This window comes from Schistocerca nitens, chromosome 2 (assembly GCF_023898315.1).
Source record: "Schistocerca nitens isolate TAMUIC-IGC-003100 chromosome 2, iqSchNite1.1, whole genome shotgun sequence".
NCBI classification, from domain to species: Eukaryota; Metazoa; Arthropoda; class Insecta; order Orthoptera; family Acrididae; genus Schistocerca; species Schistocerca nitens.
In genome coordinates, this window is record NC_064615.1 from 26,264,483 (window position 1) to 26,281,073 (window position 16,591).

The 16,591-nt window shown below is 43.2% G+C and overlaps 1 protein-coding gene and 1 long non-coding RNA gene across 3 annotated transcripts in view; one reads left to right on the plus strand and one right to left on the minus strand.

Moving 5' to 3' along the window:
* LOC126235683 (brain-specific angiogenesis inhibitor 1-associated protein 2-like) overlaps nucleotides 1–16,591 on the plus strand; it is a 960,968-nt gene that overhangs the window by 836,744 nt on the left and 107,633 nt on the right. The gene's annotated exons all lie outside the window — the stretch shown is intronic.
* LOC126235684 (uncharacterized) lies at nucleotides 2,072–15,549 on the minus strand. The gene is made up of 2 exons (XR_007544800.1): nucleotides 15,378–15,549; nucleotides 2,072–2,402 (listed from the first exon to the last, which is right to left on the minus strand). It is a non-coding gene; the product is annotated as an uncharacterized LOC126235684 (long non-coding RNA).

Consider the following 16,591-nt stretch of genomic DNA (forward strand, 5'->3'; position numbering starts at 1 on the left):
CGGTATGGATATTTTCAGCAAGACGGAGCAACTCTGAAAACCTTGTCACGGCCGTATGGAGTGTTCGATGAGGAGGGGACAATCAGCAGACGCAGTGCCGACTCCTGGCTGTCTCGGTCGCCTGATCTTGCACCCTATGGTTTTTACCTGTGTAGTAAATTGATAGGTAAAGTGCACTCAAATAAAGCTCACACACTGGAAGAGCTGTAGCAGAACACGAAAACGCTATTGTTGCCATCCCTCAGGCAGAGTTGCTACGCATGTCTCGCAGTTTGATGAATCGAACACAGCGTTGCATTAACCAGGGTCATTTCCAACGTCTTTTGTGATGTTCGTTCACAAGGGTCAACCCTGCATCATTCTTCCTGTAGTCATTTTCCGGGCCAGTTTCAGTTTGCCTATCCTGTATAGATCTTCACCTTTGAGTGAAGTCAGGTGCAGACCATCTACTGTAGGCAAAAGATAGTCGATTTCTGCCGCTGTTGACATACAGTAGAAAGTGTGGGACACATACACACAAGACAAGGAAATTACAGAACGTGACAGCAGAAAGTATTTCATTTGCCAAAAGTCCCTAAGTTCGATAGTAGTTTCAAAGAAAATTGTAAATAGTCTTCGCCAGTGAAAAACCATTACATCTTTATAGAACGAGAATAGTTTTTTCTGGTTATCAAGCGCTAACCCACTGTATTATGGTGTCAACGGATGAAAGGTAACTGTATTATACGTTGTACTATTTAAACATTGCACTTGCCTTCTGTTTCCTGACACGAAAATCACCGACAAGAGAAATCGTATATGGCCGTTTTTTCGTACTCACTTCTCGGATTTAACATCTAAAAATGCGGAGTATCTCATACAGTGAGCACATAGTGAAGTCTATGCTCGCACTACCTGAGTAATATTCAAATGTTCAAATGTATGTGAATTCGTAAGGGACAAAACCGCTGTGGTCATCGGTTCCTAAACTTACACACTACTTAAACTAACTTATGTTAAGAACAACACACCCACACCCATGCCCGAGGGAGGACTCAAACCTCTGACAGGAGGGGCCGCGCAATCCGTGACATAGCGTCTGGAACAGCGCGGCCACTCCACGTGGAAATTGTTACTGTTGACACGACATATATTTGAACGCCCATGTCAATTCATAACCTTGTTTCTCGCCTGCCGCCTTGTAAAATGTATTATGTACTGGACAAAAATTACTAGTCCGAGCAGAAAATGTAGTAAAATTTTATTTGATCAGCGGAAAGATATTCCCATGCTGAATGATCTTCCCATGCTACATGATCATTAATAATGCTTCTACCTTTAAAAAGAGTTAAATTATGATAGTATTTACAAGGACTCAGAAATGCTCCTAATACAAACTGAGAAGCCCAGAAAATCTACGTTCTCAACAGAGTTTCGGTCTTTCCCTATCACCATCACCACTACTACAACCACCGCCACCACAACCACCATTAGCCACGTATCACTGCCCTCTATGTGCAGCCATCACAGGTATCGATAATCAACTCCAGACGAAACATTCAAATTTCATTCAGAAACAGATGAAAGTGTGTGGATTACGGAATTCAGTTAGAAGGATTCAACGCCCTTTCTTGTCTCACAAAACAAAGGTCCTTATATAAATATTAGAAATTTGTTATATAAGTGTTTCATTCTGCAGTGACGAAGTGGAAAGTCCCACACAACATACACAAAAGTTGTGAATGTTGACGTCTTCGCTTGTTAAATACGATTTTCCTCATCTGTACCCACTTATTCATGACCCCACCTAGCTGCGTATACTTCGGCTATGAAGAGGCGTCATAGCAGACGTTACGTTCGAATCGGGGGGTGTACAGCTTCGCAGGAAACTTAAGTAAATTTTTGAGGCAATACTTCATGATTGTAAGCGATAGATGACCTGTACTGAGCACATGAGCGAAAATTAAATAAAAGTTATGTAATAATATTGAACTTTGTCTCACGTTTTAGGAAATATTTAAGAATTCCGTTTGACTTACTCTCTAGTTTTATTGTAGCAAAGGTGATAGGATTACATATAAGAAAAGAGGGCTCAGTCAGTGTGCCGTTTTATTTGTTGAGATTTGGATACTCGATACTGTTTCCGACTCTCTTGATTTAATAGAGAATATCTCACATCAGTCCTCAGCAGCTATTTTGCATTTCTTTAGAAAGCACTGGAGACCTATGAAAAACAATGTTTCAATCAGCCACAGCCACTTCCCGCTTCTTGACGCATTTTTACTCGATGATGACAAACGTCCCATCCAATATCTTCGTCCAGTCGATGGGACCACTTGCAACCACACGCCGCACGCCGAAATTTACAAGGTTGTTTGTTTGTGAGTGGTGTGGACCAGTAAACCTCTCCTCCGGCTGGAAGTCTGCAACAAAAAAACACAGCGTCAGTAGTCCTCCTAATGATTTTACAGTAGTCAAAACCCTATACTAAATGGATTAACGGATATTTTAGGCCTTAATATATCCTGTTACCGCATCTCAGCTCATCATCATCATCATAATCATTTAAGACTGATTGCCGGCCGAAGTGGCCGTGCGGTTAAAGGCGCTGCAGTCTGGAACCGCAAGACCGCTACGGTCGCAGGTTCGAATCCTGCCTCGGGCATGGATGTTTGTGATGTCCTTAGGTTAGTTAGGTTTAACTAGTTCTAAGTTCTAGGGGACTAATGACCTCAGCAGTTGAGTCCCATAGTGCTCAGAGCCATTTGAACCATTTAAGACTGATTATGCCTTTCAGCGTTCAGTCTGGAGCATAGTCCCCCTTATAAAATTCCTCCATGATCCCCTATTCAGTGCTAACATTGGTGCCTCTTCAGATGTTAAGCCTATTACTTCACAATCATTCTTAACCGAATCCAGGTACCTTCTCCTTGGTCTACCCCGACTCCTCCTACCCTCTACTGCTGAACCCATGAGTCTCTTGGCTAACCTTGCTTCGCCCATGCGTGTAACATGACCCCACCATCTAAGCCTGTTCGCCCTGACTGCTACATCTATAGAGTTCATTCCCAGTTTTTCTTTGATTTCCTCATTGTGGACACCCTCCTGCCATCGTTCCCATCTACTAGTACCTGCAATCATCCTAGCTACTTTCATATCCGTAACCTCAACCTTATTGATAAGGTAACCTGAATCCACCCAGCTTTCGCTCCCATACAACAAAGTTGGTCGAAAGATTGAACGGTGCACAGATAACTTAGTCTTGGTACTGACTTCCTTCTTGCAGAAGAGAGTAGATCGTAGCTGAGCGCTCACTGCATTAGCTTTGCTACACCTCGCTTCCAGTTCTTTCACTATGTTGCCATCCTGTGAGAAAATGCATCCTAAGTACTTGAAACCGTCCACCTGTTCTAACTTTGTTCCTCCTATTTGGCACTCAATCCGTTTATATCTCTTTCCCACTGCCATTACTTTCGTTTTGGAGATGTTAATCTTCATACCATAGTCCTTACATTTCTGATCTAGCTCTGAAATATTACTTTGCAAACTTTCAATCGAATCTGCCATCACAACTAAGTCATCCGCATATGCGAGACTGCTTATTTTGTGTTCACATATCTTAATCTCACCCAGCCAGTCTATTGTTTTCAACATATGATCCATAAACAATATGAACAACAGTGGAGACAGGTTGCAGCCTTGTCTTACGCCTGAAACTACTCTGAACCATGAACTCAATTTAACGTCAACTCTGACTGGTGCCTGACTATCCATGTAAAGACCTTTAATTGCTTGCAAAAGTTTGCCTCCTATTCCATAATCTCGTAGAACAGACAATAACTTCCTTCTAGGGACCCGGTCATATGCCTTTTCTAGATCTATAAAGCATAGATACAATTCCCTGTTCCACTCATAACACTTCTCCTTTATTTGCCGTAAGCTAAAGATCTGGTCCTGACAACCTCTAAGAGGCCTAAACCCACACTGATTTTCATCCAATTTGTCCTCAACTAATACTCGCACTTTCCTTTCAACAATACCGCATATCAGCTGTATCTCATAAATTTGACAGTAGCTTTATTGCAACTCCAGTAGCTTTCTACTTCATACAATAAGAAACATGAGTGAAAGTTGATCATTACCTTTGTAGCCTAGCGACTCTGCCACTAGCATTACTGGCTTTGAAAAAGAAATTCCGTACTAGATTTTTCAAACCACGTTTCCTGCTGCGGAATCATCTAGCACAAAATGCAGTCCCGTGATTCACGTGGGGAATTCTTCGAATAAATACTGAATAAATGAGTACCTAACTGACACACAAGCTTTTTAAGAGGCATCAAATCAATACTTTGATCCACACGACATAGTTTTAAATTGACACGTGGGAAAACATTGTTTTCACTGACATCGCTTTATCCCAAAACTCGTAAACATTTTTAAATAAGATATCTTAGGATTATCGAAAGAATGAAATACAAATGGCAAGAAAAGACTACTAAAATTATAATTAAACTATAATTAATAAAAGTAAAATAAATATCGATGAAATTTTAATAAATCAAGGCGTACGGCTGGGCAGTAGAGAATCGCATCCTCGTTTGGGATGACAACGTCTTACTTCACTCCTGACGAGCCCGAAAATTGTGCTTTAAGAAAATTTTGATGCCTTTATTGGCAAAATAATAAATTCGAAAGTCATATAATTTTATAGCTTAAGATCGTAGCTAAACATCCTTGCTATTCATTTTTCCAAATGCTGTTAAAGGACAAAACTTTTATGCAAGGACAACACAAGAGTCGTTGACGTGACAGAACAAATGGGAGCTTTGGTCAACTTATGAAGGTATTGCATTAGTCAAAAATAAATAGTGTGTGAAATTGCACAGTATCATACTTTCAGGGGACACAACCTACTGATTTCCGAGGACCTTTATTAAGCACACAAGTGTTCTAGTTTTCAATATATTCACATAAACTTTCAAGTTTACTCACAGTTCGGGAGAATGCAAGGGCAGATATGTGCCAGAATTATCGTACATGAGCCAGAATAAAGAAAGAAAGAAAATGATTTGCTAGATGATTATCAGTTTCGCTTTAGGAAAGATTCAGGCACCAGAGAGTCACTTCTGACGTTGAGTTTGATAATGACGGGAAGACATCAGAAGAAAGAAAATTTACATTTGTCGACCTAGAAATAGCATATAACGAAAAAGGGTGCAAGATGTTTGAAACTCCCTGAAAATGTGTGTAAGTTATAAGGACATTTGGATAAAAAAACGTGTAAAAGAACTAAAAGGGGACAATCAGAAAGGAAATCCTAGAGAGAAGTCTTCGCATAAAAAAAGGCATAAGGCACACATTGTTCGACCTCTGTATCGAAGAAGCAACGGCATAAAAGAAATGTTCGTGGCTGCGTTTAAGGGTGAGATGATACTAGTAATAAGACTCGCTGATTACGAGGTGTGGCTAGAAAAAAACCGGACTAGTACTGGTGAAACAATAAAACGAATGCAATAAGGCTGAAAGTCGCGTGGCCTGTCACGTGACTCTCGCTCCGCCTACTGCTCGAGTTTCATCTGCCTCCTGCACTCAGTCTGCCCGTGGCGTCTGTTTTAAGTAGTTGACGTTTTGTCTGTGCGTCGGAAAATGTTGAGTGTACAGAAAGAACAGCGTGTTAACATCAAATTTTGTTTCAAACTAGGAAAATCTGCAAGTGAAACGTTTGTAATGTTACAACAAGTGTACGGCGATGATTGTTTATCGCGAACACAAGTGTTTGAGTGGTTTAAACGATTTAAAGATGGCCGCGAAGACACCAGTGATGACACTCGCACTGGCAGACCATTGTCAGCAAAAACTGATGCAAACATTGAAAAAATCGGTAAACCTGTTCGTAAAAGATCGCCGTTTAACAATCAGAGCAGTGTCTGAGTTAACAGGAGTTGACAAGGAAAGTGTCGAACAAGTTTACCGATTTTTTCAATGTTTGCATCAGTTTTTGCTGACAATGGTCTGCCAGTGCGAGCGTCATCACTGGTGTCTTCGCGGCCATCTTTAAATCGTTTAAACCACTCAAACACTTGTGTTCGCGATAAACAATCATCGCCTTACACTTGTTGTAACATTACAAACGTTTCACTTGCAGATTTTCCTAGTTTGAAACAAAATTTGATGTTAACACGCTGTTCTTTCTGTACACTTAACATTTTCCGACGCACAGACAAAACGTCAACTACTTAAAACAGACGCCACGGGCAGACTGAGTGCAGGAGGCAGATGAAACTCGAGCAGTAGGCGGAGCGAGAGTCACGTGACAGGCCACGCGACTTTCAGCCTTATTGCATTCGTTTTATTGTTTCACCAGTACTAGTCCGGTTTTTTTCTAGCCACACCTCGTATAACGAAATCCTGAGTGAAAGTGAACAAGAATAACGGGCATGTTGAAAGAAATACATTGAGGATAAACCAAAGAGAAACGAAAGTTATGACCTTAACATCAGGAGATAGAAAACAAATTATCACAAGCAACAGCAGCGTTCTATCAAAACTGGAGGCACATAGTAGACGAAGACAGATGAGTATCGTCAGGAGTGCCCCCGGGAAGTGCAACAGGACTGTTCTTATCCACTGTATACATACACAATCAGACAGACAGGGTGAGCAGTAATCTGCGGCTATTTGCTGATGCTGCTCTGATGTGAGGGAAGGTGTTGACGTTGAGTGACTGTCGGAGAACACGAGATGACAGAGAAAAAATTTCTAGTTGGCGTGATGAACGGCATCTTGCTCTAAATGTAAACAAAAATGCAAGTTAATGCATTTGACTAGGAAAAACAATCCAGTAATGTTCAAATACAGCATTGGTAGTGTGCTGCCTGAGACAGCCACGTCCATTAAACATCCACGCGTAACACTTCAAAGCGACATAAAATGGAACGAGCACGTACGGTAGTAGGGAAGGCGAGTGGTCCACTTATTGGGATAATTTTAGGAAAGTGTGGTTCACCCGTAAAGGAGATGACATATAGAACACTAGTACGACCCATTCTTGAGTACTGCTGGAGTATCTGAGATCCCCACCAGGCCGGATTAAAGAAAAACATCGAATCAATTTAGATGGGCGCTGCTAGATTCGTTACCGGTAGGTTCGATCAGCACGGGAGTACTACGGAGATGCTTCGTATACTCGAATGGGAGTGAGTCTCTGGAGAGAATCCGACGCTCGTTTCGAGGAACACAGTTGAGGAATCCGTTATGAAGTCACCTTACAACTGTCTCATGAATGGGTACTGAGAATCTTACGCCATCAGTTGCCAAATGTATGATACTTTTAGCACAGCATGTTTCGGGGCTACGTTATCCCATTATCAGATGCTATAGGGAACCGATCAATAAATCGCAACACGACATGTACTAACCACTATAAAAATATTTATATCACCCTGTAGCATAAATGCACTAAAGCTTCTGTGCTACTAGGCATCTGCAAAAAATCCAGCAGCAGACGTGCATTGTCAAACGTAGAATTATTCTCAGAACATCTCTTGTTGGCGTATTATAGTCTCAAAGCACAGGGGGTAGGATGAATGCAGTGGTAGGGCACAGAAATCAACAAAACGAAAAAGTCCACAGAAATATAGTGTAATGCAGTACTGAGGAACTACTTAAAATGGCCAAGCTATTTAACAACAAAGGGGTGATGATTGCCTTCAGGACGGGCAACAAAATGGAGAAAAGGCTGAATCATAATATTGGCACAGGCGAGTACTGGATGGGGAAAGGGGGAGTTTATGAAATAAAGTGTCAGAATTGTGAAATTAAGTACTTGGGGCAAACAGGAAGAAGCTTTAGAGTAAGATTTAAAGAGCATGATAATATAGAAAATAGCTCATCGACAGCGGCGAAGCATCTCAACAGTGGACGGCATTCGTTGGGTAACATCACAGACAGCATGAGGGTATTGCACTTTGGGAATAAAGCGTGGTTGTTGTGTAATTTGGAGGAAATGGAGATTTTCTCACTTCAAGCGAGGAATGCTTCGTCCTGTTAAATGAGAAGACAGGAGTATCCAAGAGCCATTTATGGAACCACTTTCGCGATGGCCTCTTTGGGAAGCAGGAACCAACTTTTAGCAGTGTTAGATTTTATGCTTTTCAGTTGGACATTCTAAATGGATGTACAAGAGGCAACTAATGCTTTTTAGAATTTACTAGGTTTTTACACATAACGTTCACAGATTTTATAACAAATAGCATCGTTGGGTATGTCACACAAGTTGCAGGAAAATACTATCATTGGTAGGTGAAAGTGGCTGCCTTGAGTTTACAACTGTGGTTTTAGTGTATAACACGCCAACGTGAGATGTTTAAGAAGAATTTTATGTTTGACAATGCATGTTTGCTGCTGGATTTGTACTTTTGACGGCAACTAACGGCATAAAAGCTTTAATGTATACGAGGCATGTTCAGAAAGTAAGTGTACTGTAACTATAGCCACAGCGAGCATCGCAGGAAAGTGGCAGCAGGTAAACTCTAGTTGTAGTGTCCAGTTGCGTGAAAGATGTCGGAATCCGGCCAAGTACGAGCCACGTGGTGTAATCCGCTTCCAACTCGCGGAAGGAATAACACCTACCGAATTTTTTTCGCGAATCCAACCGGTCTACGGCTAAGGCGTTATTAGCAGAACGAATGTTTTTAAATGGTGCAGGAAGTTTAGTGGAGGCAAAACAAATGTTCATGATGAACAGAGGAATGGAAGACTTTTCATTCTGACTGATGGTTTGGTGGGAAAAGTGGAGGAAACTGTTCCGTGAAGACTGCCGATTGATAGCAGATGAAATTTCTGCGATGTTTCCACAACTCTTCAGAACTCTCTTCTACGAGACGCAGAAACGCTAGGATACCGGAAACTGTGCGCAAGATGGGTCCCAAAGCTGTTGACAGCGTAGCACAAAAAAAAATCGGGTCAATGGTACTGGCGAGTTTCTTGAGTTACCTGAATTGGAAGCTGCCAATTTTTTGAGCTCTATTGTAACCAGAAACGAGACTTGGGTGGCTCATCACAGGCCTAAGACAAAGTGACAATCGTCACAGTAGCTTAGCACCAATTTCCCATTTGCCAAAAAATTCAAAACTACAATTTCGGGAAAAAAATCGTGGCTTCACCGTTTTGGGACCCGAAAATGGATACTTTTGGTCGAATTTCTGCCTCTGGGGGAAACCATCAATGCACAAAAATATTGTCAAGCCCGAAAAGGAGCATTCAAAACGAAGAGAATGCTGACGAGAGGAGTGCGCGTATTGGACTACAACGCCCGCACTTACACACCTTTTAATCACCGAGGCGCTCTTGGTCTCATTTGGCTGGGATGTTTTGAACCACCGCTCCCTGACTTGGCGCCTTCAGGTTATCATTTTCCCACCTCCCTGAAGGCACTCATGAGCGCGCTGACGCGATGCAGCTGACGGGAGAGTTGTTCAAGGAGGGCTTAAAGACGCTTGTGCCACGGATCAAGACATGCACTGAACGTCAAGGTGATTATGTGGAAAAATAGTCTATAAGTGTCTCAACAATATCGCGCAATGCTTTTTTTTTCAAATTCAGCTTCTCTAAAACAATATAAAAGTTTAGTACACTTACTATCCGAATATTCCTTGTACGTTATACTACAGATTGGTATAAATATTTTTTATGATGTTTAGTACATGTCGTGTTGCCATTTATTGATTGGTTTCCTTGTATTAGAGCATTTCATAATGGGATGTAGTCCAGAAACATGTTGTGCTAAAAATGCCACACATTTCACAACTGGTGGCGTAACATTCTCAGTACCAACTATTGAGAAAATTTAGAGAACTGGCATTTGAAGCTGCCTGCGAACCGATTCTATTGCCACTAACGTATATTTCGTGTAAGGACCACGAAGATGAGGTAAGATGAGGTAGGGAGGCATATAGACATTCGTTTTCCCTCTGTCTATTTGCAAGTGGAAGAGGGAAGAAAATGCCTGGCAAAGCACCTGCCGCCACGCACCATACGGTGGAACGTGTATGTAGATGTAGATGTAGAAGTAGATTCTGGTATCGTGGAAGCAAAATGACACGTGGCAGACGAAGCAAGACGGGGGATGAGAAGCAGACTAAAACAGGCAAGGAGGGCGTTCAAGAAATTTCCTAGCATCAAATATAGACCTTCATTTCAAAAAATCTGAGAATGTGTGTTTGGCGTACGTAACTTTACAGAAATTAATCATGGATTGTGAGTAAACCGGAATAAAAGATATTCGAAGCATTTCAATTACAACAGAAGGACGTTGAAAATTAGGTCAGCTGATAACATAAACACTGAGGAGTTTCTCGATAGAATTGACGAAGGAATACGCTGACTATAAAAGAGGTCACCATGTTGGGATATCTGGGAATAATGTCCATGAAACGATGAAGCAGTGGAGGGCGACGCTAGAAAATGGATATATACAGCACATAACTGAGAACATTGGTTGTCGTGCAGCTCTGAAATGAAAAGATTGGCATGAGAGAGGAAACTGTGGCGTTTTGCGGCAAACCACTCAATAGAGTCATGACTGCCAGTCCCATAAAAACAAAAGAATTACGGTGCATTCTTATGGAAGACATCACAATAAGTTACACGAGTGCTACATTTTCTTTTTAATTTTTTTTTTCGTGGTCCGATCGGTCGCGAAATGAAACCACTCTGAAAATCAAAAATGTTTTATTAGTAACATTTAGTTACACTTTCTGCTACTTCTCTACATAGTCGCCGCTCCGTCGTAGAGATTTGTCGTAGGGTGGTACCAACTTTCCGATGTCCTGGTCATAGAAGGCAGTTTCCTGTACTTTCTGCCAATTCTCTGTACTGGTCTGCAGCTCGTTGTCTTTGCCAAAAAGCTGTCCTCATAGCTAGCAATTTCTGTGAACAAAGAGAAGAAAATGGGAGGAAGCCAAGTCCTGGCTCTATCGTGGGTGATCAAACACTTCCTATCGGAATCACTGTGGGAGCCTTTCTGTTGCACGTGGAGTGTGAGGCCTAGCATTGTCCTGAAGAAGCACAGTTCCTGATGACAACATTCCTCTTCGCTTGAATCTGAACTGCGATCTTCTCGATTTGCCTGATCCACTCGCTGAACACCTCGGTTGACACATTTCCTCCCCTGATCGCCTACATCGTGGACGTCTGTAACTGGATTCAAGAATTCCTTGCAGATAGAACTCCACATGTCGCCCTTAATGGAACAAAATCGGCAGATGTAAACGTTTAATGCAGCCAGTCACAAATTTCTCTCCTGTGTCGATGTTTTTAATCCTCAGAGTAACTTTTGCAACCTACTTTTTGAATTATTTGCTGGGTGTACCCCAATCTCTGTCTTCATCTATGGTTTTTACCCTCTACGGCTCCACCTAGTATCCTGGAAGTTATTCCCTGATGTCTTAAACCGGTAGTCCTATCATCGTGTTCCTACTTGTCAGTGTTATATTCTTTTCCTCTCCGATTCTGCGGGAAATCATCTCATTCCGTCACCTTTCAGTCCACCTAATTTTCAACATTCTTCTGTAGCACCACATCTTAAATGCTTCGAATCTCTTCTGTCCTGGTTTTCCCACATTCCCTGTCTCACTGTGAATCAATGCTGAGCTCCAAACTTACATCCTCAGACATTTCTTTCTCATGTTAAAACCTATGTTTGGTACTGGTAGACTGGTAGACCCAGGAATGCCCCTTTTGCCAATGCTGTCTGCTTTTTATGTCCTCCTTGCTCTGTTCGTCATGGATTATTTGGCTGCCTAGGCAACAGACTTAGTTAACTTCATATGATGTTAACTTTCTCCCTGCTCTCATTTCTGCTACTTCTCATTACTTTCGTCTTTCTTCGATTTACTCTCGGCCCATATTCTGTACTCATTAGACTGTTCATTCCATTCAGCAGATCATGTAATTCTCTTCACTTGTACTAAGGACAGTAATTTCATGAGCGAATCGCCTTGAATTTTAACCCCATTCTTGAACCTTTATTTTATTTCCGTCATTGCTTCGTCGATGTATCGATTGAACAGCAAGGGCGAAAGACTGCATCCCCGTCTTACACCATTTTTAATCCGAGGATTTCGTTTTTGGTCTTCCACTCATTTTTCCCTCTTGGTTCTTGCACATATTGTATCTTACCCATCTTTCCCTACAGCTTACCCTATTTTCCTCAGGATTTCGAATATCTTGCACCATTCACATTCTCGAATGCTTTTTTTCCAGGTCGGCAGATCCTATGAACGTGTCTTGATTTTTCTTTAGTCTTGCTTCCATTAACAACCGCAATTTTAGAACAGTCTCTCTGATGCCTTTCCCCTTTCTAAAGCCAAACTGATCATCTAACACATCCTCAATTTTCTTTTCCGTTCTTCTGTATATTATCCTTTTCAGCAACTTGGATGCAAGAGCTGTTAAGCTAATTGTGCATTAATTCTCGCACTTGTCAGCTGTTCCAATCCGCAAAATTGTGTTGATGATGCTTTTCCAGAAAGTATGATTGTATATCACCAGAGTCATATTGTTTACAATGTATATAAATGGGGTAGTACAAAGCGTCGAATGCTCTTTAAGACTGTTGGCAGATTATGCGGTTGTCTGTAAGAAAGTAGCACAGCCATGAAACAGTAAGGATATGCAGGATGACTGCAGAGGATTGGTGCAGGTTCTGGCAGTTAACCCGGAACGTAAATAAATGTAACATATTGCGCGTACGTGGGAAAAGAAACACACTGCTATACATATACACTGTTGATGAGAAACTGGTGGAAACAGTGTCTACCATAAAATATCTAGCAATAACTACGCAGAGCGACCTTAAGCTCAATGACTCCATAAAATAAATAGCAGTAAAAGCGTATGTCAGACTGAGATTGGTAAGAAGAATCTTAAGGAAATGTCACTCATCCACGAAGGAAGTGGTTTATAAGGCGCTTGTTCGATCGATTCTTGAGTGTGGTTCATTAACATGTGGTCCTTACCAGGTAGGACTGACAGAAGAAATAGAGAAGATCCAACGGAAAGTGGTGCATTTCTTCACGGGATCGTTTAGCCGCCGCGAGAGTGTTACCGAGATGCTCAACGAATTCCCCTGGCAGACGTTACGAGAGAGACGTTGAGCATCACGAAGAGGTTTATTATTGAAATTTTGAGAGAGCACTGTTCGGGAAAAGTTGGAACACATATTACTTCCCGCAGGTTCGAATTCTACCTCGCGCATGGATGTGTGTGACGTCTTTAGGTTGGTTAGGTTTAAGTAGTTCTTAGTTCTAGGGGACTGATGAACTTAGAAGTTAAGTCCCATAGTGCTCAGAGCCATTTGAACCGTATTACTTCCTCCCATATACATCCCGCGTAATGACGACTATGAGAAAATTCGATAAATTACATTCAGTACAGAGGCCTACCGACAATCGTTCTCCCCACGCGCCATTCACGAGTGGTACATGGTAGGGGGGAATTAGTGGTACCAGAAACATCCTCCACCACAAACCATTAGGTGGCTTGCGGAGTATGGCGCACATGTTTACGTGCTCGCGATCGACGGGTATACAGTACAAGGTTCACAACAAATCTGCGCAAAGCTTCAACGGATTTTCACAGTGTCTTTCTGCGTGGTGTCTGTTTGTTCTAAGTCGTGTCTCCCTACCACTTTCGCGCAACGACGCTCTGAGCATGTTTTTTTAGGGAATTGACTAGTTTGAACCTGGGACCTGTTGCTGGTAAGGAGACGCCAGACCACACATGACATGTGAGACTAGCGATGATATAATCAAATACTTAATGATTTCAGAGTCAGCTCCACTGCACTCCCTGTAAAAGAATCTTAATACTAACTAAATTTAGTGGAAGGGGTTCAAGGCTTTCCTATTTTTAGTTAGCTGGTAAAATAACGTCGAAAAAGCAGTTAAGTTTACCATTGGAAATTTTATTCTACTCACAAAACATTGTTTATAAATTGCACTATTGATAAAAGGAAATGTTTTAATACAGGCTGGTAAAAACCGACTGCGTTCAACAAAAATGTGAACGAATATTCCCTGAATGGGTTTCCAAGTTCTAAAATAGATCGAAGGATGACCTATGCCATATCACATCTATAATCTAGGTTTAAATTAGGTTTCACAAAAGAGAAAACTATCAAAATGGTCTACAGTGACCCTCAATTATCTTCAATTACTTATCAAACTTGTCGTAAATTACAGTGGCTGATGTGGCTTCTCAATAACTATATAACAGAAAAATCGTCGTGTTTCAGATTTTTACTTCAAGTAGTAAATGTGAACACCATGAGATTTAATTGACGATCGACACTAGTATTACGTAAAAAGGGGATGTAACAGATGAGACTTCTGCAGTTCTGAGTGAAGCGTTATGCGCTGTTATGCGGCATCGCGTGCGTTCATTACCTTGTCGGTGTTTAGGCAGCGTCAGGGGGCGGCTGGCGGCGCATCTCCACACATCTCGCCGTCTCGCAAGCAACTCTCTCCTAACTTCTCCTTACTACAATTTACCGAAGTTGGTTTAAAAAAAAGCTACCTGGCTGTGTTTTCATCTGACCAATCAGGGTCTCAATGTTAACCTTAAGCTCCGCCTACAAAAATTCTGTCTATCCAATGAGAAACGTTATACTTTTCGTGGTGGGGCAATGTTTTTAACGTTTGCAACGTAACAGAGACGCTAAAAAGTCTCACGCTAAAACTTGCAGCTGGTGTGGCCCTTTTAGTGTTATCGTAAGATCTATACTGTTCTTCTGGAGGGCTCTATCTTTTAACATGGGCTGGGGGTGGTCCTGGCGGTTACTTTTCGTGGTGGGGCAATGTTTTTAACGTTTGCAACGTAACAGAGACGCGAAAAAGTTTCACGCTAAAACTTGCAGCTGGTGTGGCCCTTTTAGTGTTATTGTAAGATCTATACTGTTCTTCTGGAGGGCTCTATCTTTTAACATGCGCTGGGGGTGGTCCTGGTGGTTAGCTGGAACGTGGGTGTCCGTCCCTTATCGTAGGGCCTTCTAGCTTAACACGGTTCTGCTCTCGGCTTCTGCTCTCGTTTCTCCCCTCGGAACTGCGTCTGTCTCACGGTGGGAAGGTATGACATGCATTTAGGCGTTCTTGCGTTAGTCTATGGTATTCCATTTGCTCACTCGTTGATCTTATTACTTTGGTTAATTTAATGTCAGGATTTATTCGGAGCTATGTGACATACTGCCGGATTTGCTTATAATGTCAGGGTTTTCATGGAAGGTGTCGGATTTGCCTGACACCTTACATGTGGATCTAATTTCGAGACTGATCGGACACAGGAGAAAATAGTCCTCGAACTACGGTGTGGTAACGAGAGACGAGGAGGGGGCGACCCACCGGGATAGTAGAAGAAGGAGTCGTGGCGGCAGCAGGAGCCGTGGCACCACCGGAAGCCGTCCTGGCAGCCCATGGTGTAGGCGCGGTGGCAGGCTACGCCGTCCAGGCGGCGGTGCGGCAGCAGCCCGCCGGCGGGGTCCGAGGCGGGGGCGGCGCGCGGCCGCAGGCGGCACTGCCCCTCCGGCTGCGGCGGCGGCAGCTGCGACCGCAGCGGGGGCGGCACCCAGCGGCTCCGGCAGAAGCGGCAGCGGAGGCGGCCGCCGTCCGTCGCGGCCAGCACGAAGGAGTCGGCCAGCGCCCACTGCTCGGCCGTGGCCGCGTCCAGCGCGCACACCATCAGCGGCTGCCCGGGCACCTCCAGGCGCACCACCCGGTCCGCGTAGGCCGGCTCCGCGCATGTCCACCGGCCGTACGACCGCTCCACCACCTCGGGCAGCGTCGGCAGCCAGCTCTGCCAGACCGCAGTGTGCTGGTGGAAGGCGGCTGCCTGCGCCAGCAAGCAGCTCCCCACGAGCCACGCCACCACTGCTCTCATCCTGCAGATAACAACACAGCAGCATTAAACACTCATAACAACAGCAACCCCCTCCCCCCCGCCCCCCCCCCCCCCATGAACCATGGACCTTGCCATTGGTGGGAAGTCTTGTGTGCCTCAGTGATACAGATAGCCGTACCGTAGGTACAACCACAACGGAGGGGTATCTGTTGAGAGGCAAGACAAACGTGTGGTTCCTGAAGAGAGGCAGCAGCCTTTTCAGTAGTTGCAGGGGCGACAGTCTGGATGATTGACTGATCTGGCCTTGTAACATTAACCAAAACGGCCTTGCTGTGTTGGTACTGCAAACGGCTGAAAGCAAGGGGAAACTACAGCCGTAGTTTTTCCAGAGGACATGCAGCTTTACTGTATGGATAAATGATGATGGCGTCCTCTTGGGTAAAATATTCTTGAGGTAAAATAGTCCCCCATTCGGATCTCCGGCCGGGGACTACTCAGGAAGAAGTTGTCCTCAGGAGAAAGAAAACTCGCGTTCTATGGGTCAGGGCGTGGAATGTCAGTCCCATAATCGGGCAGGTAGGTTAGAAAATTTAAAAAGGCAAATGGATAGGTTAAAGTTAGATATATTGAGAATTAGTAAACTCCGGTGGTAGGAGGAACAAGACTTTTGGTCAGGTGAATGTTATTGTTCTTGTGGTCTTGAGTCCTGAGACTGGTT